This window comes from Macaca fascicularis, chromosome 14 (assembly GCF_037993035.2).
Source record: "Macaca fascicularis isolate 582-1 chromosome 14, T2T-MFA8v1.1".
Lineage (NCBI taxonomy): Eukaryota > Metazoa > Chordata > Mammalia > Primates > Cercopithecidae > Macaca > Macaca fascicularis.
The window spans coordinates 36,783,969-36,808,905 of record NC_088388.1 but is presented as its reverse complement, the minus strand read 5'-3'; the positions used below and the strand labels follow the sequence as shown (position 1 = coordinate 36,808,905).

The 24,937-nt window shown below is 37.7% G+C and overlaps 1 long non-coding RNA gene across 1 annotated transcript in view; it reads right to left on the bottom strand.

Annotated features, from left to right (window-relative positions):
• Positions 1-620: 620 nt before the first annotated feature.
• Positions 621-24,937, bottom strand: part of LOC135967241 (uncharacterized) — a 74,735-nt gene continuing 50,418 nt past the window's right edge. The window contains exons 2-3 of the long non-coding RNA XR_012422763.1: positions 961-1,011; positions 621-816 (exon numbers count right to left, since the gene is read on the bottom strand). This is a non-coding gene — a long non-coding RNA (uncharacterized lncRNA). The remainder of the gene's footprint in view (positions 817-960; positions 1,012-24,937) is intronic.

Here is a 24,937-nt window from a genome sequence, read left to right as displayed (position 1 = left end):
CACCTCGGTCCCCCAAAGTTCTGGGATTACAGGCGTGAGCCACCGTGCCTGGCCCATGGAGATTTCTTTCTTGACATTGTTCTATAGTAGTCACACACCGGTGGCTGCATAGTATAGTATTGCATGGATAGATAATGTGTCATGTTGGAAATGTGGGTTATTTGTTTTTAGCTATTAAACACAGTGTTTTCAGATATTATTCAAGGATTTAAAAAGACTTGCGGCAGGGTGCGGTGGCTCATGCCTGTAATCCCAGCACTTTGGGAGGCTGGGGCAGGCGGATCATGAGGTCAGGAGATCGAGGCCATCCTGGTCAACATGGTGAAACCCTGTCTCTACTAAAAATACAAAAAATTAGCTTGGCGTGGTGGCGGGCGCCTGTAGTTCCAGCTACTCGGGAGGCTGAGGCAGGAGAATGGTGTGAAGCCAGGAGGCAGAGCTTGCAGTGAGCCGAGATCGCGCCACTGCCCTCCAGCCTGGGTGACAGAGCAAGACTCCATCTCAAAAAAACAAAAAGCAAAAAACAAGCAAAAAATAAAGACTTGCAACTTGACTTTTTGCAAAGTGTGACTTAACTAATTTAGAGGAAAGGCTTATTCGCAGTCACACAAATATTTATTTCTTCTTTCATTTGTCACAGCATATGCAATTTTACTGTCAACATTTAAAATCTTTGCTAATTTTCTACTCATCCTTAATGCATAACAGTCTATTTAAGAATTACTAACCATGGATGGCTCTTTTTCTCTTCAGAACACTTCATACTCATGGAGGTTGATGGAGTTTGAAAATATAGGATTTCTATATGTTTTTGTCCTTGATAGAGAAGAGAATTGAGGGGCAATTAGAGAGGAAAAACTAGAGGACTGTGTGAAACACTGTGTGGAGTAAGATAGGGCAAAGTCATTATCAAAGAATCTTTCTCCCTTAGGAAAGTTTATCCTCAGAAACAGTCTTTACCTCAGATCATCTCTGTCCTTCATTCATCCAGATATTTGTGGAAGGTCATTTCTAGAACAAATCAAAAGTTAGGTAGTCAAAAGACAATGTAATACTTACTATAAAAAGTGTATAACTTCTAAAATAAACCAAAAGTAACAATTAGTCAATGCACATCAGACCGTAGAAACACAGAGCACATCATTAAAATTATTTGCTTTTGAAAAAGTGTTTTCAGTCTTTCTGTAGATTGTGGAAAGAGTCTAGCTTTTGAAAATGGAGAGATTTAGGTATATTGTTCCTGCTTGGTAAGTAAGTCACATAAACTCTCTGAGGCCCAGTTGTGAGAATCGTAAAAGATGAATGTGAAAACTAAAGATAACATATGGAAAGTTCTTTGCATAGTGTGGGACACTTAGTAGGTACTCTGTAAATGGTAATCAATTACTGAGATAGCACTGTTGTTGATAGTAGGATACATAAAATATGTGTGGTTTACAGATTAGAAAATTTTCAGACTTTTTCCTCTTAATGTTTTAAGAATTTATATTTCTCTTCCAGCTACTATTTGTTTATATTCATTAGTATTCATCCTGGAGAATGTCTTGGCATAGTAGATTATTGATGACAATGCTTCCTGTCCTACTTTTGTTTGGAAGCAAGATTAATTTATATGCTGATTAATTTGGGGGGCTGGTTACCTTACTCCTCTGCTTTTGTCATAGATCTCATTTGTTTGTAATCAATTTTCCTTAACCTTTATACACCTGAGGAGATGGCCCATGAATACTTTACTTATTTGCTTCATACTTTCATTCATAAGACAAATAGCAAATGAACAGGATGTCAAAAAATAGGTAAATTGGACTTCTGTTGGAAGCAAGATGGTTTCAAATTTATAAAGAATTTTTGAAACTTCTTGCTGGTATGTGTATGAAAGAAAATGCAGATATAATATATATGTGTAATTTTAATAAAGGAGAATGGTATAGCGTAAAGAGTGCTCCCCCTAAGCCCCCTGCCATTTCGCCATCCCTGCTTAAACTGTATATGTAAATTTAAGGTAAAGAGAGGACCTCTAAGACTGAGTTTTTGTCTGTTTGTTTGGTTTTTCTATCTCAGACTTACTACTTAGTTGTTCTATTCTAGAGGAAATTCTAGCTAAGTTTTAGAAATGCATTTCTTCCTTGGTGCCTTTCAATCCTGATATTTTACAATGGTAACACTGTTGAAAGTCTTTCTTAAATAATAATTTTTATTACATTAGTTACCAAACAGTTGCCTTGAGTGGGAGTGTGGGGATAATATATTACAAATAACTGATACCTTGACAGCCTGAGTTGTTGTTGTTTTTTTTTTTTTTTTTTTTTTTTTTGAGACAGACTCTCACTTTGTTGCCCAGGCTGGAATGCAGTGGTGGGATCTCGGCTCACTGCAAGCTCCGCCTCCTGGGTTCATGCCATTCACCTGCCACAGCCTCCTGAGTAGCTGGGACTACAGGTGCCTGCCACCATGCCTGGATAATTTTTTGTATTTTTAGTAGAGATGGGGTTTCACCGTGTTAGCCAGGATGGTCTCGATCTCCTGACCTCATGATCTGCCCGCCTCGGCCTCCCAAAGGAGATTTTTGAATAGTGGAAACTATCAATGGATATAGCTCAATGTTGACCATGATTCTGAGATTGGGTCTTAACTCATCTAACAACTTTTCCTAACTCATCTAGTAATCCTGTGAATGATCCCAACAATTATCAGCATTAGTGGATTTTTTTCTAGCTGTCTCTTGTCACTAAAGCTTTATTCTGGGGTGCAATCACAAAAGATCATTCAGGGAAGTAGAAGAGTTACTAGGTAGTAATTCAGAAGATGGAATAAGAAGGAAAGATGGAAGATAGGGAGACAGGGAGGGAGGGAGGAACAGAGGGAAGAAGGGAAGGAAGGAAGGAAGGAAGGAAGGAAGGAAGGAAGGAAGGAAGGAAGGAAGGAAGGAAGGAAAGAGAAAAGAAGCAAAAAAGGAAGAGAGAATAATGGAAAGGTAAGAAATTTACAACTAATCTTTAGTATGTCTCACGCTAAAGGCATATGTATGACTTTGGGTCCTCAGAGCCTTTTGAGGTAAGAATTTTTCCCATTTTGTAGATGTATGCTTCTGTAGTGCTCATAGAAAGATCTCCAATGGCAGTCCTTCAGTGTAGTGCTGATAAGGCTACTGTAGCTGGAGGTCACTTGTGTGCCGTGGGCTCTTATCATTTATATTTTGCGGTACAAGCTTCTGTAACTAATAACACAAAAACAAAAGAGGCATAATATGGTTGTGATGAGACTCCAGCTCAGGACCTAGACTGACTCAGTTTGAATCTCAGCTCTGCTACTTACTAATGGGATATCCTTGGGCAAACAGCTAAACCTTTGTATACCTCAGGTGTTTTTTTTTAATATGTAAAATGATGATAATACAGTCATGATATTTACATCATAGGGTGTTTCTAAGCATTGAATGAGTTAATATGGAAAAATGCCCTGAAACATAACAAATAATATGCAATAATTGCTGATATTATTGCTTTTATTTTAGTCAGTCAAGTTTATTCTAGCTTTGTAAGTTAGTAATTTCAGAAGATGACACCCCTCCCCATACACTTACTACCACTTTATGGAACCTTTCCTGCATTCCAACCAAACTCAACACCTTGTTCTTGCAGGAGTCTCTGTTTTTTAATATTGCTGTCCTTTGTGCTATTAATTCTGAAATCACATTCAGCTCAGCAGAAGTTTTCATCATGAAGTTGACTATCTCCGCCAACCCCTAAGAAGGCAGTTTAGCAGCTTCTACACACCTATCATGACACATCATTGTATATATTATAAAAGCTATCAGAAGCCCCTGCTTACCTCACCACCACCTGAAGCGTAGCTCCTTGAAGACAGAGAGTACAGAATGTATGGCACTTTTTGCCCTCTGAGACCATAGCACAGTGCCTGGTACACAGAGGACTGTCAGTAAATGACAAAAGAATAAATGATCCTACCACCAGGAGTACAGTAACCCAGGGGAGATAATGTGAATGAAGCCTAAGGATTCAGGGAATTGAAAAGTAGGTATACAGCTGTGGCAAAGACTCATATACAATATTTATTTGCCTCTTTAGCTGTCATTGAGCTATAAAATAAAACATATATTTTTAAGTGCCTTATCAAAAGTATCAAGTAGGGACTTTATATTTAACATCACATTTAATATTTACAAACAACTCATGTAATATATACTATAACTAGTACCATTTGATTGATAAAGAAAGAGGCTCAGATAATTAATACAGCTATAACTTGTTTAAGTTGTGATTAGACCCCTGACCATTCTGACTTCAAACTCTATACTCCATCTTTTAAATTGATTCCATATACATACTGGCTTTCAGGCTGATATGCAGGTTATTTTCATGAAAAATATTTTACCTTGTTCAAATGAAGAATTGAGATGCCTCTCAAAGGTCAAATCTCTTTTTCAGCCCAGTGTTCATCCATCCCATTATTCATCCATCCCGTCATTTCTGGGGCAGAATGCAAGAGTACACATTGCTTTTTAACTTCCTATTTTATTTAAAAATATATCATTTTAGGTCGGGCGCCGTGGCTCACACCTGTAGTCCCAGCACTTTGGGAGACCGAGGCAGGTGGATCATGAGGTCAGGAGGTCGAGACCATTAGGCTAACATGGTGAAACCCTATCTCTACTAAAAACACACAAAAAAATTAGCCGGGGCATGATGGCACATGCCTGTAGTCCCAGCTATTCAGGAGGCTGAGGCAGGAGAATCGCTTGAACCCGGGAGGTGGAGGTTGCCATGAGCTGAGATTGCACCATTGCACTCCAGCCTGGAAGATAGAGTGAGACTCTGTCTCAAAAAAAAAAAAAAAAAAAAAAAAAATTACAGATATTTCTAAAATCAGGGAAAACCCCATCTGAATTTTTAAAAATTGGTGCCAATTCCATTTGGTTTTAAAAATGCCTTGAGAAACATCAAACTGAAGACAAACATTGACAACTACTATTAACTCCTTTGAGAGACATATTGGAATGAGCAGACTGCCACCCTTTAAATGCTAAGCCTTTAAGTTAGGATGGAAGCCCTGCCTCACTTGCCCATCCTGTCTGTCATTGGTAGGGAATCAAATCACAGATGCTGAACAACCAGAACTGGGTCTTCTAACAGGTTCAACTTGGCTTCTTATTCTGTGCAAATGAGTAGAAGGTAGTAAAAAATATGAATGAGAATTCTTGGTTTGAATATCTTCCAAAGGTAGAATTTGAAAGGCTATTGAAATCCTGTTAGACAAGACTTATTGCCTATGCAATTACAAACTGTGCAATTTAAGACAGATTTGGGTGAATGTTATGCTCAGAGATGCTAACAAGGAGGCCTCTCACCAATAGGCACTGTACAATATTATGGTAATCTTTTTGGGGAGTTTGTGGTACCCAGCCTTTTTGCTGCACAGTAAGGATCCAACCAAGTTATCCCTCTTGTCCAAAGTAGTATACTATTCATAGGCTATAAACTTCTTACTCATTCCATTTCTGTAATTATGTCAAGGGAAAGGAATTTTCTTCAATTGCCAGGTAAGGAAAAGTGGGAAGTAGTAGAGGTTAAGTTCAGGTCATTGTGATGGGTTAGAAATTTGGGCTGGAATGTGGTCTTCCCGACATGCCAGTGTTCATAATTTTACACTCTTCAACCTACTATCTGATGTGAGATGTTGATGACTTCACTGTAGGAGAATCTACAGGACTTCTCCACAGCTTGTGAGATTAGAGCTTGTTCCTCTGTGAAGCAAACAGGGGTTTCTGAACTTGGATACTTATCTCTCGAGATAAATGAATTTTCTGTTTATTTTTCTCTTTCTTCCAAAGCTGGAAGAAAGAACTTGCAAGAGATCACAGCAATATTCTCCAGTTATTTTCTTCTTACAATTTAGGAGGAGAGACAAGTGTATTTACAGATAAAACCTGGTTTTGAGACACTCCATTTCTCATCTTTAAACCTGAGATAGTTCTTCATACTGGAGCACTCACTGCTTTCCCAGTTTTGTATGAAATTATTCATATAATATTTACATTCTCATACAGTTTTGTTTTGTTTTTGGTTTCTTTTCCTTTCGTTTTTGTTTTAACCTCAATTTCAAGCCTTGCTTTACTTACTGATGTTAGTGACAGGTTCTGTAAGTTCAAGTGCAATATGTTGGGCATCACTGAAAGCAGCTCCATATCATACTGACCTTCCTGGAGAAGGTAAAGCACAACTCATTGGTTTAATCATTGCATTCCATAAAGGAAGATGTCACTTAACCAGCTTTCCTTTCAGTGCCAGAAAATCAGCTCAAAGTATTTTTCTTCAGATAAGTGAGCATGCTTGTCATAGCTTACTTATGCCTGTTAAATCTTTCTATGAAATATTTTACAGAGAAATATGTAAATATTTTGACTGCTTGTGCCATTCTTTTCAGACTACTTTGCAGATTACACATGGGTCTCTATATGAAACAAGAAGGAAAAGCAAGCAGAAATTTCTTAATGTAGCGTTTTTCATTAATGAAGACAGAAAGGCTAAAAGAAAAAAATTTTAAATGGAGTCTTAATGTAAATAGTCAAAAGGGGGATATATACCCTATGGAATAGCCTCAAAGTGATATCAGTATGATGGAAATACATTATAAGGTTCTAATACAGCATATTTACTTACCTTTTCTTCTTGACAGCAGATAAGTAAACCACAGCTTAGGAGTAGATTTGTCAATGTATTTTGTGGAGACTTTTCCTGTATTAAGACTTTTTACTGGTTTGTTACAGCTTATGTGAACAAAATGTCATAAACCAGACTTTAATCTTGGAAACATATATAATTTTTACTACCTAGAGTCAGCAGTTATTATATATTCTGAACATAGGGCAGAGAAAGTGAGGGAATTTTCCCCAGTCAGTTCTTATTTAATCCATAAAGTCAAGTCTTTGTGTAATTTCAGCTATTTGACTTTTGCTTTTTCATGATTGCCATTGAAAGAATAAGATAATGTTGATGACATTTGAAACATGATTAAGAGGACCAATATTGGCCAGGCGTGGTGGCTCACACCTGTAATCCCAGCACTTTGGGAGGCCGAGGTGGGCAGATCACCTGAGCTTAGGAGTTTGAGACCAACCTGACCAACATGGAGGAAATCTGTCTCTGTTAAAAATACAAAATTAGCTGGGCATGGTGGCACATGCCTGTAATCCCAGCTACTTGGGAGGCTGAGGCAGGAGAATTGCTTGAACCCGGGAGGCAGAGGTTGTGGTGAGCCAAGGTTGTGGTGAGCTGAGATTGTGCCATTGCACTCCAGCCTGGGCAACAAGAGTGAAACTACATCTCAAATAAAAAAAAAAAAAAAAAAAAAAAAAGGAGGACCAATATCATGGTATAATTGTGCTGGTCTACTATCTGAAATAACATGACTATAGGTGTTTTTATCAAATGACAAAATGATGCCCAGTATTTATCATTTTATACCCTTCAGCCTACTACTTTCTGATGTCAAACATTGATGATTTTGACACAGGAGAATCTTTTATATTTTTCAATGAAAAATGTTTCACTCAATTTTTGTGGGTTCAAAATATAAGTGTATGATTTTGCTGAGAAAAACATTGCATCACTAACATTTGCTCATGACTGTGGAGCTAAACAAATTATCAGTCAAGGTCTCTGGCTTGAGGCAACAGAACTCATCTCTGGCCTTAAGAAAAAGGAGATGCATTGGAAAGATATCAATTTCCCAGAAGTGACAATTACTTGGTAGTCTAAGGCTTAGAAAACCAAGAGTTGTAAATCAAGGTAGCAGGAAATGTAGTCAAAATTATGCTGCAGCAACTTTCTCATCCAGGAAATCTGGCTATGGGATCATCTAACAACCCTCCCTCCCCCATTTCTTCATTCTTTGCATTACTTAAGATTCAGAGTTCCAGAACAAATGCCTTATCAGCAAAGCCTAGCTTATTGGCCTGTTCTGTGGTACAGCCAGGTAGAGGAAGGTCCCAGCTGCTGTGATTGAGAGAAGAATAGCAACAGGAATCAAGAACTAGAAATCATCTTCCAACCACATTGGCACACAGTAAAGGATTAATAAAAATAGTGGGAAGTGGATGATGGTAAGCTAGAAAGTGACAAATGTCTGTTCCCCAAAAAATATTGTTTCGAAGTCATGGTGGGTTTTTAGACTAAACATTATCATTCAATAGCTGTGAGACCTTGGATAAGTCCTTTTTTGTGTTTATTTTGATTTTATTTTATTTTTATTTTTTTCTCAGTGTAAAATGATAAATTTGATTTACGGTAGGGATGGGAAGTAAGTGGCAATTACATTGCCATCCCTCTTTTTTCTATGGCAGACATTACTAATTGATCATCGTATTCTTCCATCCTGAGACCAGATATAACCTCAGAATCATTCTCAATATAGCATTCTGGCAGCAACTGCCAAATTATTAGAGTTGATAAATAAGATAAAATCCTGCAAACATCTCTGAACTAGAGGTTAATCACATTTCTTTAGAGTGTCAATGTTCTTCGAAGTTCCAGGACTGAGAAGTATTGTTAGTTAAATTGTTTTAGAAAATTAGAAAGAACCTAGACCAGGCAGGAATAGATTCATAAAATAGCTAATTCAGTAATGTTTGATTGAAGTGAAAGAAAATATTTTCAAACTCGAGTAGCTTTTATTATGAACGTTAAGATGTTGAAGGAAAACTTTAGTCCATTATGGAATGTGCTGTTTATCCTCTGCCTTGAGATCATAAAGATGATTCTTTGAACAAAAGAAAGATAGCACATTGGTGTGAGGTTTACAACTATATATTATATTGCTGATGGTAAATAAATATATTATTACTATAAACAAATTGCCATTAACCATGGATTATTTTGTTAATGGTAGAAGAATCACTATCTAAGTAGTCTCTTAAAGTTTGTAGAATGCAAGATCTAAAATGGCTTAAAAATCTACCCTAGAATTTACTAGTATATGTTATTAAACTTAGTTACAGGTCCAGCTATTTTATTCAGATACATGTATTTGTTTATTACCTTTTCTATTTACTAATTCAATTGAGTAATGAGTTACATCAATTTGTTTAATACAGTTGCTGCCTTGGGATCCATTTTTATGCCAGACATAAGGTATTTGAAATTCAATTATACTCCACCACCTTTGGTCTCGTTAAAACTTTTCCTCTCTGTGTGGTTCTTTGCAATATAGCCCTCTGTTCCTCATTTCACTGACCCAAAACCCAACAAATCCCAAAGCCACTGACCACAATAAACCTAATGGTTAACACCAGATTCATATAAGTAAGTTTCCCCCTTCGCATGTGTTTCCTTTAAACCAGTCAATTCAAAACCCCCGAGGAAAAGCAAAACAGATAATGCTCTTGAAGCTTAATAAAAGCCTAGTCCTCTCTCTCCCACTTCTCTCCTGCTGGTTGAGAACCCTGCTATTGCTGTGCTTCCTGTTGGCTGTTGTGAGCATCCGTTTTTCTTGTGGATTTGTAAGTAATCAAATGGCTTCTGTTATTTCATGTGTTTTGTTGTTCTGCCTCCTTTGTGTATCACCTGACCAACATGCTCAAATGTAATACCCCTTTTGGTCAGGGCTCTCCTAGAAAGTGGCTATCTTGGTAGAAGTAAACTGGATACAGGCCAGAAAAGAGCCCCAAGAACATTTACCAGTATAAACAAGTTTCCTGTGAGAGGGACACCTGGTCATGAGGCGGGCACTTAGGCATTAGGCTGTCTGCCTGGATAAAGAATCATCCTGTGAAAGCATACCATAAACATCCAAAATCACCTTTGCTGGAGACCCAACAGAGCAGGGATAGAAAGAGACTTCAAGACAGAATTAGAGGAAAATCACAACATGAAATATTTTGTATTTAGATTTTTTTTTTTTTAACATCTCAAGCTACTCAGACTATATTGATTTGCAACTTAGAACAAGTGACAACAGACAGAATAATGATACCCAGGAATTACTAGTCTCCAAAGGCAAGCAGTATCTTTACCCAGTAGATGCCATTTTCTTCCAGGTGGGCTGTGTTTGTGTTTATCCACACATCAAGGTTTTGCAATGGTAAAAACCTGTAGTATAGCCTTGAACCATGCCAGGGAAATACATATCTATTTCAAGGGAAATTCTGGCATCAAACAAATCACAAAAAAAATCTTCATTAAAACAATTTTTGAACACTAGCTTTCTGTAGAGGACCTGGAACACTTTCAAAGGCCATCCTACCTCTGTAATACTTGCAGTAGAGTACAAAAAAGACCATAAATTCTTCTCATTCACGTATGCATGCCCATTAACAATTGAACTTTCCAGCTTCTCCTTTAAAGGTAGATATGGGGTTTATTTCTCTACTCCTTGGATATGGGTTGGCCATCTGTATTAGTTTGGTCAAAGGATTGTTAGCAAATATGATGCAAGCAGTCCCTTGAAACGTGTTTGCACTATGGGGCTTTTCTTCTTGCTGTTCTTGGAAACACTGAGACCACCGCCATGTGGATTGGGCTGAGCTAGCCTTCTGGATAATGAGAGACACATGGCAAGATTTTCTCTCTCACTCTAGCATCCAGTCCATCACTAGCCATGTTTAGTGAGGACTTCAAACATAATTCAGGCCCATCTTAGCTGGCTCACTATGAACTGCACAATTAACTCTCAAAAGAATAAGAAATAATAAATCTTTGTTGTTTTAAGACACTAAGTCTGGAGGTAAATTTTGTAGCTCCAGTGGTTTCTTTTTGTCTCCCTATTATTCAAACACGATGGATTTGCTTACCCTCTTAGGTGTGGTACAGAGGTAACCTTTAGAAACTTTTTGGGTCTTCCCACTGACTGGCAATCAATAGAATGTATCCTTAGATGTACTGGAAAAAAACTAGTGATGGCCTTTCCACAGTTTTTATTTAAAACTGGACTTCTGGGTTTTCATTATTTCAGTTTATGGCATTATTATTTTAAACAAACACACTATATATTAGAGTTCTTTTTTAGGACTAGCAATGATACAGGCCAAAGCAATTGATGCAGTGAAAGCTTCATAACTTCAGTTATTGCAAATTATTGCAAAAAATAATTTCTCAGCTTATTCAGGGTTAATTTGCCACAAGAATTTAGTGTGGCATTGGAAAGTAAAAATGGCAAAAGACAAAGATTGTCTCAAAGAGAGGAAAAGAGCCCCCATAATATTTAAGCTACCCAATACCTTTCTCAGAGGAAGCTAGAGACAAACTTATTTATAGAGTTTATAAAGTCATTTGTTTGAGAGATTTTGCATAGCTCCTAACATTCCAAGCTGTATCTTATCCTGTATCCCAGGTCCGGTTGATTGATGCCATATCTCCTCTGTCCTCAGGCTATTTCTAATACATTAGTCATTTTTCCCTGGAAATTGTTGTCCTCACATGCAGAGTTCTTTCCAGAATTTTTATGTTGTAACTGTTTATCTTGGTCCCTTTTAAAAGTTAGCTACTTAGTTTATGTACACACACACACACACACACACACACACACACAAACTATATATGTCATACTTCTCTGTTTCTTTTTGTGCTTTAAAAATGGTTTTCTGGTGGAACATTGGCTAAAGACATGTTTGGGAAAAATGACAAAACAAAGCATGGTAATCTATGGTTGGAGAGATAGTGCCTAAATTATATATTATATTTGCATTTACAAAAATGCTTTTGGTTTTATCATGTTTCAGTAATGTGATCATCCTTTGGGGCATGCAAATATGCTGCTTATGCAGTTCTGAAATCTTAAATCTGGTATTATGCTGCCAATTATTACATATTAGGAACTGTGGAGAAGTTGACAGTGCTAGTTTTATGACTAGACATACAGTAATATTGATGCTACATTCTTTAAAGTTAAAATAGCCAGACTCAATGTAGAACCAGTGTTCCCTGCAAAAGTGAGAGTAAGGTCACAGTAGTGCCTATGGCAGCTGGTTTTGAGGAATTACTGGTAAGAATTCTTTTTGCTCAAAAAATTCAAATGGTCAATAACAAGACTCACACAAAAAAGTTTCATAATTTTTGGTTCAACATCTTTTGGAAGTGACATATAATATGCAATGTTTTCCTTATAAGTCAGTAGGGTTTGTGAATACATTAATTCTGGATAATTCAAGTTCTCTCCAGACTTTTTTCCTCCAAATTGTTTCCTCCACAATGAGTACACTGAGCATGTATTGAAACATCCACTGGTTAACTTTGAACAAGGTCTTGTAATATCCACTGACTTCTGAAATAGGGGTAGCAAGAAGCAGAGGTATCTCACAGAAATATATTCTCTAAACTCCTTTCCAGTTGGGACTGGCTGTAACAATAGAAAACAGCACCAGGAGAAAGATATTCTGTTAACAGTAGCAAATTGTAACCTGTAATTAGGAACTTGGAATCCCTTCTGCTTTGTCAGAGGGACAACAGGCAAAAAAGAATGTGATGTCTGAGATCGGAATGAAATGGACCACAGCTGATTATAATAAGATGATAGGATCTGTGAAAAAAAATAACTGTTTTTGCCTGTTGCTGAAAAGAGACTTAAAACCTGGGTTTTAGCACTGTGTGCTTTCTTTTCAATATCTAGTAAAAGCTGGTTAAAAAATCAAGCAAGAATCTTGACTGTGCCTGATGTAGTAGGACAGAATCAATTTTCCTCGTCCCTAATTTTTTTTTTCAGAAGTCAATGGGGACAAACTTGACTTTCAACATGATTTGTAACCTCCCAGTGGGATGTTTGCTTATAGGTATCCTTAACTGCATACAACTCAAATCAGTCTTTTATCATCACTAAGCCTCTCCAGTGTTTATATGGGAATTATGAGAATATGAGCTGCCCTCAAAGGATCTTTCAGACAGAGCCGAAGTGCAGAATCACCTTCTCCCCAACCAACTGTCCTGTAGGCAATCATTCTATTTCATTAGCTCCTGCAATTATAAAAAATGCCAGAAAGGAATTGGTTTTATATTTGATTTCTTCTTTGATCCATTGATTGTTCTGTAGTTTATTTTTCACATATTTGTAAATTTTCCAGTTTTTCTCCTGGTAATGATAACTGGTTTACCAATACCAATGAGCACACCAATGTGGTTGGAAAAGATATTTGAGATGAGTTCAGTCTTCTAAAATTTATTAAGACTGGTTTTGTGGATTATATGATATATCCTGGAGAATGTTCTGTGTGCACTTGAGGTGGTTTGTTGTGCTCTTGGATGGTATGCTCTGCATGTGTCTGTTAGGTCCGTTTTGTCTGAAGTATAGTTCAAAGCCAGTATGTCTTTATTGACTTTCATATGGATGATCTCTCTGTAATTAAAAGTGGGTTATTGAAGCAACCTGTTATATTGCTCTCTGTTTCTCCCTTTTATGTTAATATTTGCTTTATATATTTAGGTATACTGATGTTGAGTGCAAATATATTTACCATTACTATATCCTATTGATGGATTGAAGCCTTTATCATATAATCTTCCTTGTGAGTTTTTGACTGAAAGTCTGTTTTGTCTCACACAGGTATAGCTACCTGCTGTGGTTTAAATGTTTGTCCCCTCCAAAATTTGAAATTTAATTGCTACTCTGAAAGTATTGAGGTAGAACCTTTTAAGAGGTGCTTAGGTCATAAAGGCTCCACTCTTATGAATAAACTAATGTCATCATTGCAGGAGTGGGTTTGCATCTCTTGATTTATCTGTTGCCCTCTCTTTGCCCTTCTACAACGTAATTCTTTCCTCTATGTTATAAGACAGCAGAAGGCCCTCACCAGATGCTGGCACCTTGATGTGGGACTTCCAAGCCTGTGAGAACTGTGAGAAATAAACTTCTGTTGATTATAAATTACCTTGTCTGTGGTATTCTAGTAGAGCAGCAAAAAATGGATTAAGGCAGAAAAATGGTACTAGAGAAATAGGATGTTACAAATAGCTAGAAATGCAAATGTAGCTTTGGAACTGGGTAGTGGGTAGAGGCTGAAATAATTTTGAAGTGAGTGCTGGAGAAAGCATAGGCATTCATGAGTGGAGCATTAAGGTAAATTCTGGGGGCAGAGCAAGATGGTCAAACAGAAGCCTCCACTGATTGTCCTTCCACAGGAACACCAAACTGAACAAATATCCACACAAAAAAGTACCTTCATAAGGTCCAAAATCAGATGAGCAATCAGTACCTGGTTTTAACTTTATATAACTAAATGAGGCACTGAAGAGAGCAGGAAAGACAGTCTTGAATTGACACCACCCTTCCCCCATCCCCTAGCAGCACCATGTGTTGCAGAGAGAGATTCTGTGTATTTGGGAGAGGGAGAGCTCAGTTATTGTAAGACTTTGTGTTGAAACTCAGTGCTGCCTTGTCACAACAGAAAGCAGTATGGGGAAGAACTCACCTGGCACCCATGGAGGGAGCATTTAAAACAACCAGAGAAAAATTGCCATTTCCAGCGGTTGGAACCTAAGTTCTGAAAAGTTTAGTCTCTGCAGGCTAAAGTGCTCTGGTGTCCTAAATAAACTTAAAAGGCAGGCTAGACCAGAAGGACCACAATTCCTAGGTAAGTCCTAGTGTTATGCTGGACCTAGAGCCAGTGGACATGGGTGGCATGTGACCTTGTGAAACACCAGTCAGGGTGACCAAGGAAATACTTGTGGCACCTCTCTCCCAACCCCAAGCAGTGTACCTCACAGCTCTGGGAGGTACTTCACAGCTCTACATGCCTTCCTTCCTCTTAAGAAGAGGAGAGGGGACAGTAAAGAGGACTTCATCTTGGAATTTGCATACCAGCTCAGCCACAGCAGGATAGGACACTAGGCGTAGTCCTGAGACACTCATTCTAGGCCCTAGCTGCTGGGTGATATTTCTAGACAAACTCTGGGCTAGAAGGGAACCTGCTGTCTTGAAGGGAAGGACCAAGTCCTGGAAGAACTCATTCCCTGCTGGCTGTAGAACACTTAGGCCTTGAAAAACCAGCAGTACCCAGGCAGTATTTGACAAAGGCCTTGAGTGAGACTCAGAGTCATGCTGACTCACATATGACCCAGCACATTCCCAGCTGTGATGGCCATGATAAGAGACTCCTTATGCTTGAGACAAGGAGAGAAAAAAATAGAGGGGACTTTGCCTTACAGCTCAGGTACTAGCTTGGCCACGGTGGAGTAGAACACTAAGTAGGTTCCCGGGGTGCCCTATTCCAGGTCTTGGCACTTGGAAAATATTTCTGGATCTGTCCTGGCTCAGAAGGGAGCCCAGAGCTTTTAAGGAAGAGTCCTAGGCCTGTCGGTAATCACTGCAAGCTGACTGAAGAGTCCTTGGGTCTTGAGTGGAGATTGCTGATAGCCAGGCAGTACTCCCCATGGACCTGTGGTGGTGGTGGCCATGGTGAAAGAGTCTTCTGCCTGAGGAAATAAAAGAGAAAATTGGGAAGCACTTTGTCTTGTGACTTGGGTTCCAGCTCAGCCACAGTAAAATAGAGCACCAGATAGATTCCTAAGGTTTCCAACTCCAGGCCCTGTCTCCCAAATGGATGGCATCTCCATTTCCCTAGACCCAGCTGGGGCTAGGGAAACTTGACACCCTGAAGGGAAGGACACAACTCTGACTAGCTACAGCACCTGCTGATTGTAGAGCCCAAGTACCTTGAGCAAACAAAGGCAGTAACCAGGGAGTTGTTATTATGGGCCTTGGGCAAGACCTAGTGCTGTGCTTGATTTTGGTCTGATGTAGAGCAGTCCTAGTGGTAGTGGCCACAGGGGTGCTTATGTCACCCCTCCCTCAGCTCCAAACAGCTTAGCACAGACAGAGAGACTCTATTATTTTGGAAGAAAATAAGATAACAAGAGTCTCTGCCTGGTAATCCAGGGAATTCTCTGGATCTTATCCAAGAGTACAAAGGTAGTACGTCTACAAGTCTGAGAGCCACAGCATTACTGGGCTGGGGTGCCTCCTAATGCAGATATGGCTGCAGTGACCAAAGACTTGGATCACAACACCCAAGTTTCTTTGAATACCTGGAAAACCTTCCCAAGATGGATGGATACAAGCAAGCCCAGATTACGGAGATGACAATAAATACATAACTCTTCAATGCCCAGACACCAACACACATACACAAGCATCAGCAACATCCGGGAAAACATGACCTCACCAAATGGTCCCTCAGGGACCAATCCTGAGGGACAGCGATATATGACTTTTCAGACAGAATTAAAAATAGCTGTTTTGAGGAAACTCAGTGAAATTCAAGATAACAGAAGGAATTCAGAATCCTGGCAGATAAATTTAACAAAAAAAGAATGAAATAAAAGTAAGCAAGATTCTGGAGTTGAAAAATGCACGGAAACACTGAAGATTGCAGCAGATTCTCTTAACAGCAGAATGAATTAAACAGAATAAAAAAGTAGTGAGCTTAAAGGAAGGATATTTGAAATATACAGAGGAGACAAAAAGAGTAAAGCAAGCCTACAAGGTCTAGAAAATAGCTTCAATAGGGAAAATCTAAGAATCTAAGACTTATTGGTCTTAAAGCAGAGGTAGAGAGAGAGATGGGGTAGAAAATTTATTCAAAGGGATAATAAGAGAGCTTCCTAAACCTGGAGACAATATCAGTATCCAAGTACAAGAAGATTATAAAGCACCAAGCAGATTTAACCCAAAGAAGACTACCTCAAAGCATTTAATAGTCAAACTCCCAAAGGTTAAGGATAAATAATTCTCAAAACAGCAAGAGAAAAGAAACAAATGACATAATGGAGCTTCAATATGTCTGACAGCAGACTTAAGTGGAAACCTTACAGGCCGGGAGAGAATGGTTTAACATCTTTAAAGTGCTGAAGGAAAAAAAACTTGTATCTTAGGTATTTCCAGCAAAAAATATTCTTCAAACATGAAGGAGAAATAAAGATTTTCCCAGACAAACAAAAGCTGAGGAATTTCATTAACACCAGACCTGTCCTACAAGAAATGCTAAAGGGAATTCTTCAATCTGAAAGGAAAGGATGTTAATGAGCAATTAAAAATCATCTGATGGAATAAAACTCACTAGTAATAGTAAGGACACAGAACACAATATTATAACACTAATTATGGTTTGTAAACTACTCATTTTGAATAGAAAGACTAAAAGATGAACTGATCAAAAATAGTAACTACAATGTTTCAAGACATAGAACAATAAGATATAAATGGAAACAAAAAGTTAAAAAGCAAGGGGATGAAGCTAAAGAATAGACTCTTTATTAGTTTTCATTTTGCTTGTTTATGCAATCAGTGTTGTCATCAACATAAAATAATGGGTTATGAGAGAGTATTTGCAAGTTTCAAGGTAAACTCAAATTGAAAAACATACAACAGATACACAAAAAATAAAAAGCAAGAAATTAAAGCATACCACCAAACAAAATTGCCTTCGCTAAAGGAAGGAAGGAAAGAAGGAAGAGAAGATCACAAAACAAGCAGAAAAGAAATGGCAGAAGTAAGTCCTTACATATCAATAATAACCTTGAATGTAAATGAACTAAATTCTTCAGTCAAAAGACATAGAATGCCTGAATGAATTATATTTTTAAAAAGACCCAACAATCTGTTTTCTACAAGAAACATACTTTACCTATAAAGACATTCATAGATTGAAAATAAAGGGATAGAAAAAAAATATTTTTCATGCAAATGGCAACAAAACAAAGAGAGCAGGAGCAGCTATACTTATATCAGACAAAATAGATTTCAAGTCAAAAAGTATTAAGGAAAAGAAGGTCTGTACATAATGAAAGGGTCAATTCAACAAGAAGATATAACACTTGTAAATATATATGTACCCAATACTGAAGCACCCAGATATATAAAACAAATATTATAGCTAAAGAGAGATAGAGCCTGATGAAATAAAAGATCCCAATACAATAATAGCTGGAGATTCAACACCCTACTTTCAGAGTTGGGCAGATCATCTCAACAGAAAATCAACAAAGAAACATGAACTTAATCTACACTGAAGGTAAATTCTTGTGAGGACTCACAAGAGGAGAGTTGTAGGAAAAGCCTAAGATTTCTTAGAGATTACTTAAGTGCTCTGGATAAGAATGCTGCTGGAAACATATACAGCAAGAGCCATTCTGGTGAGGTCTCAGACAGAAATGAGGAATAAGGTATTAGAAACTTGAGGAAAGAACAGCCTAGTTAAAAAGTGTCAAATAACTTGGCTGAATTGTGTCTATGCCAAAGAGCTTTGTGAAAAGCAGAGTTTAAGAAAAAGGAACTAGGATACCTGACATAAAAAAAGCATCTAAGCAGGAGAGCATTCAGAGTGCTGCATGGCTTCTTTTAACCACATGTGGTAAAATGTGAGAACAAATGATTCAATTATGGAATTCATAATTAAAAGAACAATATAATGTAGATTTGAAGGACTTTCAGCCTGACCATGTGGTAGGGAATGAGAAAACATTTTTAGGAGAGAAAATTAAGGGTGTGGCCCAGTTACTATTTGATAAGATTAGTATGACTAGAATGAAGCCAAGGGCTATTCATCAGGACAATGGGAAAATGTCCCCAAAGGTACTGTGGAAATTACCTATGAGAGGTCCAAAATGTCAAGGCCTTACAGAAAGAAGTACGTCAATAGGGCACCAACCAGACCTCCATATTTGTTGTTCTCAAGTGTCTCTCCACTATTTATTGTGCAGCACTCCTCCGCCACCTTAGCCATGGCCCAAGATGGCCCAGGTGAAACTTGACCCAGAGCTCCAGAAAGTACAAGTCACAAACCTTGTCAGCATCCATGTGCTGGTGCAAATTATGCAGCAATGCAGAATGCAAGAGCTATAGAGGCATGACTTCCTTTACCTAAATTTCAAATAATGTAGTGGATAGACTGGAAGCCCAGGCAGAGGCTTATTGCAGGGGCAGAGCCACTGCAGAGAACCACCACTAGGATAATGTCCAGGGTAACTACAGGATCAAATCCACCACAGAGAATCCCTACTAGAGTAATGTCTAGTGGACCCAGGGGAGTGGGACTTCCCCTGAAACTCCAGAACTGTAGAGCTACTAGTGTTCAGTTCCAGCCTGGGAGAGCTGTAGGCACAAAATTCCAACCCATGAGAATTGCTGCATGAGTCAAGCCCAACAAAACCATACAGGCAGGGCTGTCTGAGTCCTTGGTGGTCCAGCCTCCACTCCAGTGTGTCCAGGAGGTGATGCATGAAGTGAAAGATTATGAATCTTAAAATTTTTTATTGCCTGCTGTGTTGGAACCGAACTGTCGAATCCCTCCTGGGCAGGGGTCGCCACGAAGGATCACCGACACGAGATTCACAGCAGAGAGTTATTTATTACTAGCGCGCTAGGGTCCCAAGCTCTAAGTTGGCCCTGGGACCCCGACTGCTTGTTACAGGCTGTTTATATAGGCAAACACAAGTTCAAACACAGCTTATGGCGCGAAATTCAAACAAAGCTTAAGGCGCAAAATGATTGGGTCTAGCTATGGCCTGAGCAAGGTGTCTTATGCTAATTGGTTAGAGCAGGACCTTATGAGGTTTTTTCCTGGAGTTGTTGATTCCGGGAACTTCGAAGCAGGGTGGGACCCCATGAGGTTGTTTCCCGGAATTGGCAGGGTGGGACCCTATCAGGGTGGGTCCTTATTGAGGCAGGGTGGGACCCTATCCAGAGCCACCTGGTGTTAATTTTTTCTATATGAGGCCTAGTTTCTAAGTTTTATGAGGCCTAGTTTCAGCTGAAAATATTGCCTGTTGGGCTTTGGACTTACTTAAGACCTGCTATTCTTTTCTTCTCACCATTTTATAATGGGGCTATCTATTCTCTGGCTGCTCCACCATTGCGCTCTGGAAATAGATAGCTTGATTAATTTCACAAACTCACAGCTAGAGGAAAATTTGCCTCAGGAAGAATCATGCCTTGCATCTTACCCATATCTGATTTACATGAAACTGTGGACTTTGGACTTATGAGTTGGTGCTGGAAGAATTTAAGACTTTGGGGGCTACTGAGATGGAACAAATATTAATATCATGGGGGGGGGGGGAAGGGGGAGGGGGGAGGGGGGAGGGATTGCATTGGGAGTTATACCTGATGTAAATGACGAGTTGATGGGTGCAGCACAGCAACAAGGCACAAGTATACATATGTAACAAACCTGCACGTTATGCACATGTACCCTACAACTTAAAGTATAATAATAATAAATAAATAAAAAAAAATATTTTTATGTAATAAGGACATGAGTTTTGGAGAGTCAGAGGCAGAAATTTTTATGTGAATGTTTGTACCCTCCCAAACTCATGTTGAAATTTCATTGCCATTTTAACAGTATTAAGAGATGGGTCCTTTAAGGGGTGGTTAGTTGATAAGACCTCCATCCTTATGGGTGTGATTGGTGCCAGTATAAAAGGGCAAGTTTGTCTCTCTCTCACTCTCTCTTGCCCTCTCCATCATGTGATGCCTTCCAACATGTTATAGTACAACAAGAAGGCCCTTGCCAGATTCCAGCATCTTGATAATGGACTTCTCAGCCTCCAGAACTGTGAACCAATACATTTCTGTTCAGTATAAATTACCTAGTGTAGGTATTCTGTTATGGCAACATAAAATGGTTAATTACCACCCTTGTTCCCTCAGTTATTATTTGCTTGAAATACCTTTTTCTTCCTTTCTCTCTCAACCTATGTGTGTTCTTAAAGCTAAAATGAGCCTCTTGTAAACAGTATGTAGTAATATATTGTTTTTTAATTAATTGTGTCCAATGATTAGATAATTAAACTCATTTACATTTAAGTTAAAGCAATTTTTGATAGGTAAGCACTTTCTATTGCCATTAAAAAACATTTTTTGTAGGTCCTTTATTTCTATTTTTCTCTCATGTTGTCTTTTGGAATTTGATGTTTTGTTTGTAGTAGTACGCTTTGATTCCTTTCTCTTTATCATTGATGTATCTACTACAGTTTTTTTTCTTTGTGGTTATCACAAGGCTTACATAAAACATCTTACAGTTATAATAGTCTATTTTAATATAACAGGTACTTACTTCAACCACATACAAAAACTCTATGATTTAACTTCTCTCCTCCTCACATTTTATTTTATAGATGTCATAATTTAAAGCTTTTATATTGTGTATCTTTTAATAAATTATTTTTAGCTATATTTTTATTACTTTTGTCTTTTGAATTTTCCACTAGGTTGAAGTGACTTATGTATCACCATTACAGTTTCAGAATATCCTAAATTAGACTTTTTTACCTTTGTAGTGAGTTTTCTACTTTCATATGTTTTCATAATGTTATTTAGCATCTTTCAGTTTTAACTTAAAAAATCCTTTTAGCATTTCTTGTAGAGCAAGACTGGTGGTGACAAATTTCCTCATATTTTGATTATCTTGGAAAGCCTTTCACTGTTTTATTTTTGAAGGACAGGCTTGCCTGGTATAGTATGCTTGGTTGCAGTTTTTTTCTTTAGTCAGTTGAATATATTAGCCCATTCTAAGCTAGTCTGCAATATTGCTGCTGAGAATATTTCTTATAGCCTTATGGAGTTTACCTTGTATGTGACAGATTGCTTTTCTCTTGCTGCTTTTAGAATTCTGTTTGTCTTTGATTATTGAGCATTTCAATATAGTGTGTTGGTGAGGATCTCTTTATGTTTAATTTATTTGGAGTTCTTTGACATTCGTGGATCAGAATGTTCATTTCCCTCCTCAAATTTGGGAAGTTTTGTGTCATTATTTTAAAAATAAGTTTTAGTCCCCTTTCTTTTTCTCTGCTACTTCAGGGACTCCCATAATGCACATATTGACTTGCTTGATGATGTCCTGTAAGCCCATATGCTTTCTTCATTCTTTTTTTATTATTTTCTATTTGTTTCTCTAATTGGGTAATTCAAATGACCCAATTCTTTGAACTTGCTGCTGCTTTCTTCTGATTTAGTTTACTATTGAAGCTCTCTATGAAAATTTTCAGTTCATTTATTGTGTTTTTCAACATTAGAATTTCTGTTTGGAGTCCAGGCACAGTGGCTCACACCTGTAATCCCAGCACTTTGGGAAGCCAAGGTGGGCAGATCACCTGGGGTCAGGAGTTCAAGACCAGGCTGGCCAATGTGACAATACTCTGTCTCTACTAAAAATACAAAAATTAGCTGGGCACAGTGGTGTGTGCCTGTAATCCCAGCTACTCCAGAGGCTACGGCAAAAGAGTTGCTTGAACTCAGGAAGCAGAGGTTGCAGTGAGCTGAGATCACACCACTCTACTCCAGACTGGGTGAGAGAGTGAGACTCCATCTCAAAAAAAAAAAAAAAAAAAAAAAGGATTTTTGTTTGGTCCTTTTCTATGTTTTTTTTGTTTGTTTGTTTTGTTTTTTCCTCTCTCTCACTTTGTTAAACTTGTTTTGTTCATGGGCTGTTTTCCTAAATTTTTTGTAGTCTCTCTGTATTCTTTTGTACCTTGCTAAGCCTTTTAAAGACAATTATTTTGAATTTTTTGTCAGGCAGTTTACTGATCTCCATTTATTTAAGGTGAATTATTTTTGCTTTTTTTGTTGTTGTTGTTCATTTGTTGGTATTATGTTTCCCTAATTATTTATAATCATTGGATCTTATTTTGGTATCTGTAAATTTGAAGAAGTAGGCACTTCTTCCAATCCTTATAGACTGTCTTCTGCCGGGAAAGTCCTTCACTAGTAAGTCCTTTCAGAGATTCTGAGTGTGCTGGTTGGTAGGGTCTGTGGGCTTGCCTGTGCCTTGGATCTATAGGAATTAACATGATACTGCAGTGAGCTTGGAGCCTTAATCTGCAGGGACTGTCCTGGAACTGTCAGAGCAGCCCTGGCACAGTGGCAGACTGGAGCCTGAGTCTGCAAGGGCTGCCATTGTGCTGAGCCAGGTCTGGAGTCTGGGACTTCAGGAACTGTGCTGGATCCCAGGGCCATTATGGCACATTTGATGCTGGGATGGGCCTGAAGACTAGGGTTGCAGAGGTCAGCCTGGTGCTGGGATTTAGGATGTGCATAAAAGTCATTGAAAACTTTATTCTTTTTCTCCAGGAGAGTATCTCTCTCGTATTGTGTTTCATGGGCTTAGAGGAGGAGTTATATGATTAATGTAAAACTGTCCTTCCTGGTCCATTTCAATGGGTCTTTTCTTATTTCTATGCTCCACTCATGTGTTATAATCTCTCACCTGTATTTCTTAGCTCTTGTAAAGGTAATTTTGCATACAAATGGTTGTTTAAATTGATGTTTTTGTGAGGGGCTGGGTCCTAAAGAATTCTATTCAGCTATCTTGTTCTCATTCTTTTTTATACTTATATAGCGTTCTATTTCATGGATGTGCCATCATTTATTTAATAAAACCTCCATCTAAGGGGATTTTATTTTTGCAATGTTTTCATGATCAAAATATTTTAACAAATATCATTTATATATTATTTTCAACATGTGGGTTTCTATCTCTAGAGTATTTCTAAGGATGTAAGTACTGGTTTAAAGAGTATGTACATTTTGAATATTTTAATTAATGTTGATGAGAAACAAAATAAAGCTGTATTTTCCACCAGCAATCATTGAGAGTGCTGGTTTTTCATACTCTGAATAATTAAAACCTTAATGATATGAGTTATAAATTTTCCTCCAGTGTGTGATATACATCTTACCTGATTAAAATGCTTATTTTTACAATGTACTTTTTATTTTAATGCAATAAAACTTAACTTTCATGTAATCATCTCTGTGTTCTTTTTGTTGGATATTTCCCATGCTGAGATAATTTCTAAAATTCCCATTTTATTTTATATAGTTTGTGGATTAATATTTTACACTAAAACATTTGACATGAATATGTAATTTTCTATAATAAATGATAAATCCATGTTCTTTTCTTCAATGTGGCTATGTAGTTGTCACAAACCATTTATTTAAATAAGCTAATCTTTATTCCCTTATTTGAAGTGCTATATTTATAATAAACTAAATTTCTAAATAATTTTGAGCCTACATTTGAACTTTTGGTTATGTTCCATTGATCTGTATCTATTCTTATGTCACCATTTTATTGTTTTAATTATTGTAGCCCTAAATATGTTAATTGCTGCTATGTCTAATTCTTCTTCATCAGTTTTTATTTTTAGAGCAATTTTTGACAAAATTAGTTTATTTTTTTTCATATAAACTTTAGGATCTTTATAGTTCTAAAACCTCTTGGTATATTTTTCTGATTTTACAATATTTATAAATTCACTTACGGAGAATTGCTATCATTTTGAAAGTGAGCCTTCCTATCCACAAACAGAGCTTTGTACTGTTTCAAGTTTTCTTTTGAGTAAAATAGTCTGTGTACTGGTACTGGTTTGAAATGAGATAAAAATAAAATGAGAATTAAACATTTATAAACTTTCAGAGCAATTTTACATGATTATGACTCTTATTGTAGTTGTGATGGTTTTGCAAATTCATATTTATCGTATTCAAAAAATTACCTGGCTGGATGTGGTGGCTCATGCCTGTAATCCCAGCAGTTTGGGTGGCTGAGATGGTAGATGGCTTGAGTCCAGGAGTTCAAAAACAGCCTGGGCAAAATGGTGAAAGCCTGTGTCCATTAAAAAAAAAAAAAAAATACAAAAATTATCAGGTATGGTGGTGCACACATGTGGTCCCAGCTACTCCAGAAGCTGAGGTGGGAGGATCATTTGAGCCCAGGGAGGTCAAGACTGTAGTGAGCCATGATCATGCCACTGCACTCCAACCTGGGCAACAGAGTGAGACCCTGTCTCAAAAACAAACAAACAAACAAACAAACAAACAAACAAACAAAAAACCAAAAAAAAAATAACTATAATAAGTTGAAAATAAAAGAATTGGTGTTTTATCAATATAGTCTGAGAAGCACTAGTGTACAAGCAGTACAGTGCGTTTC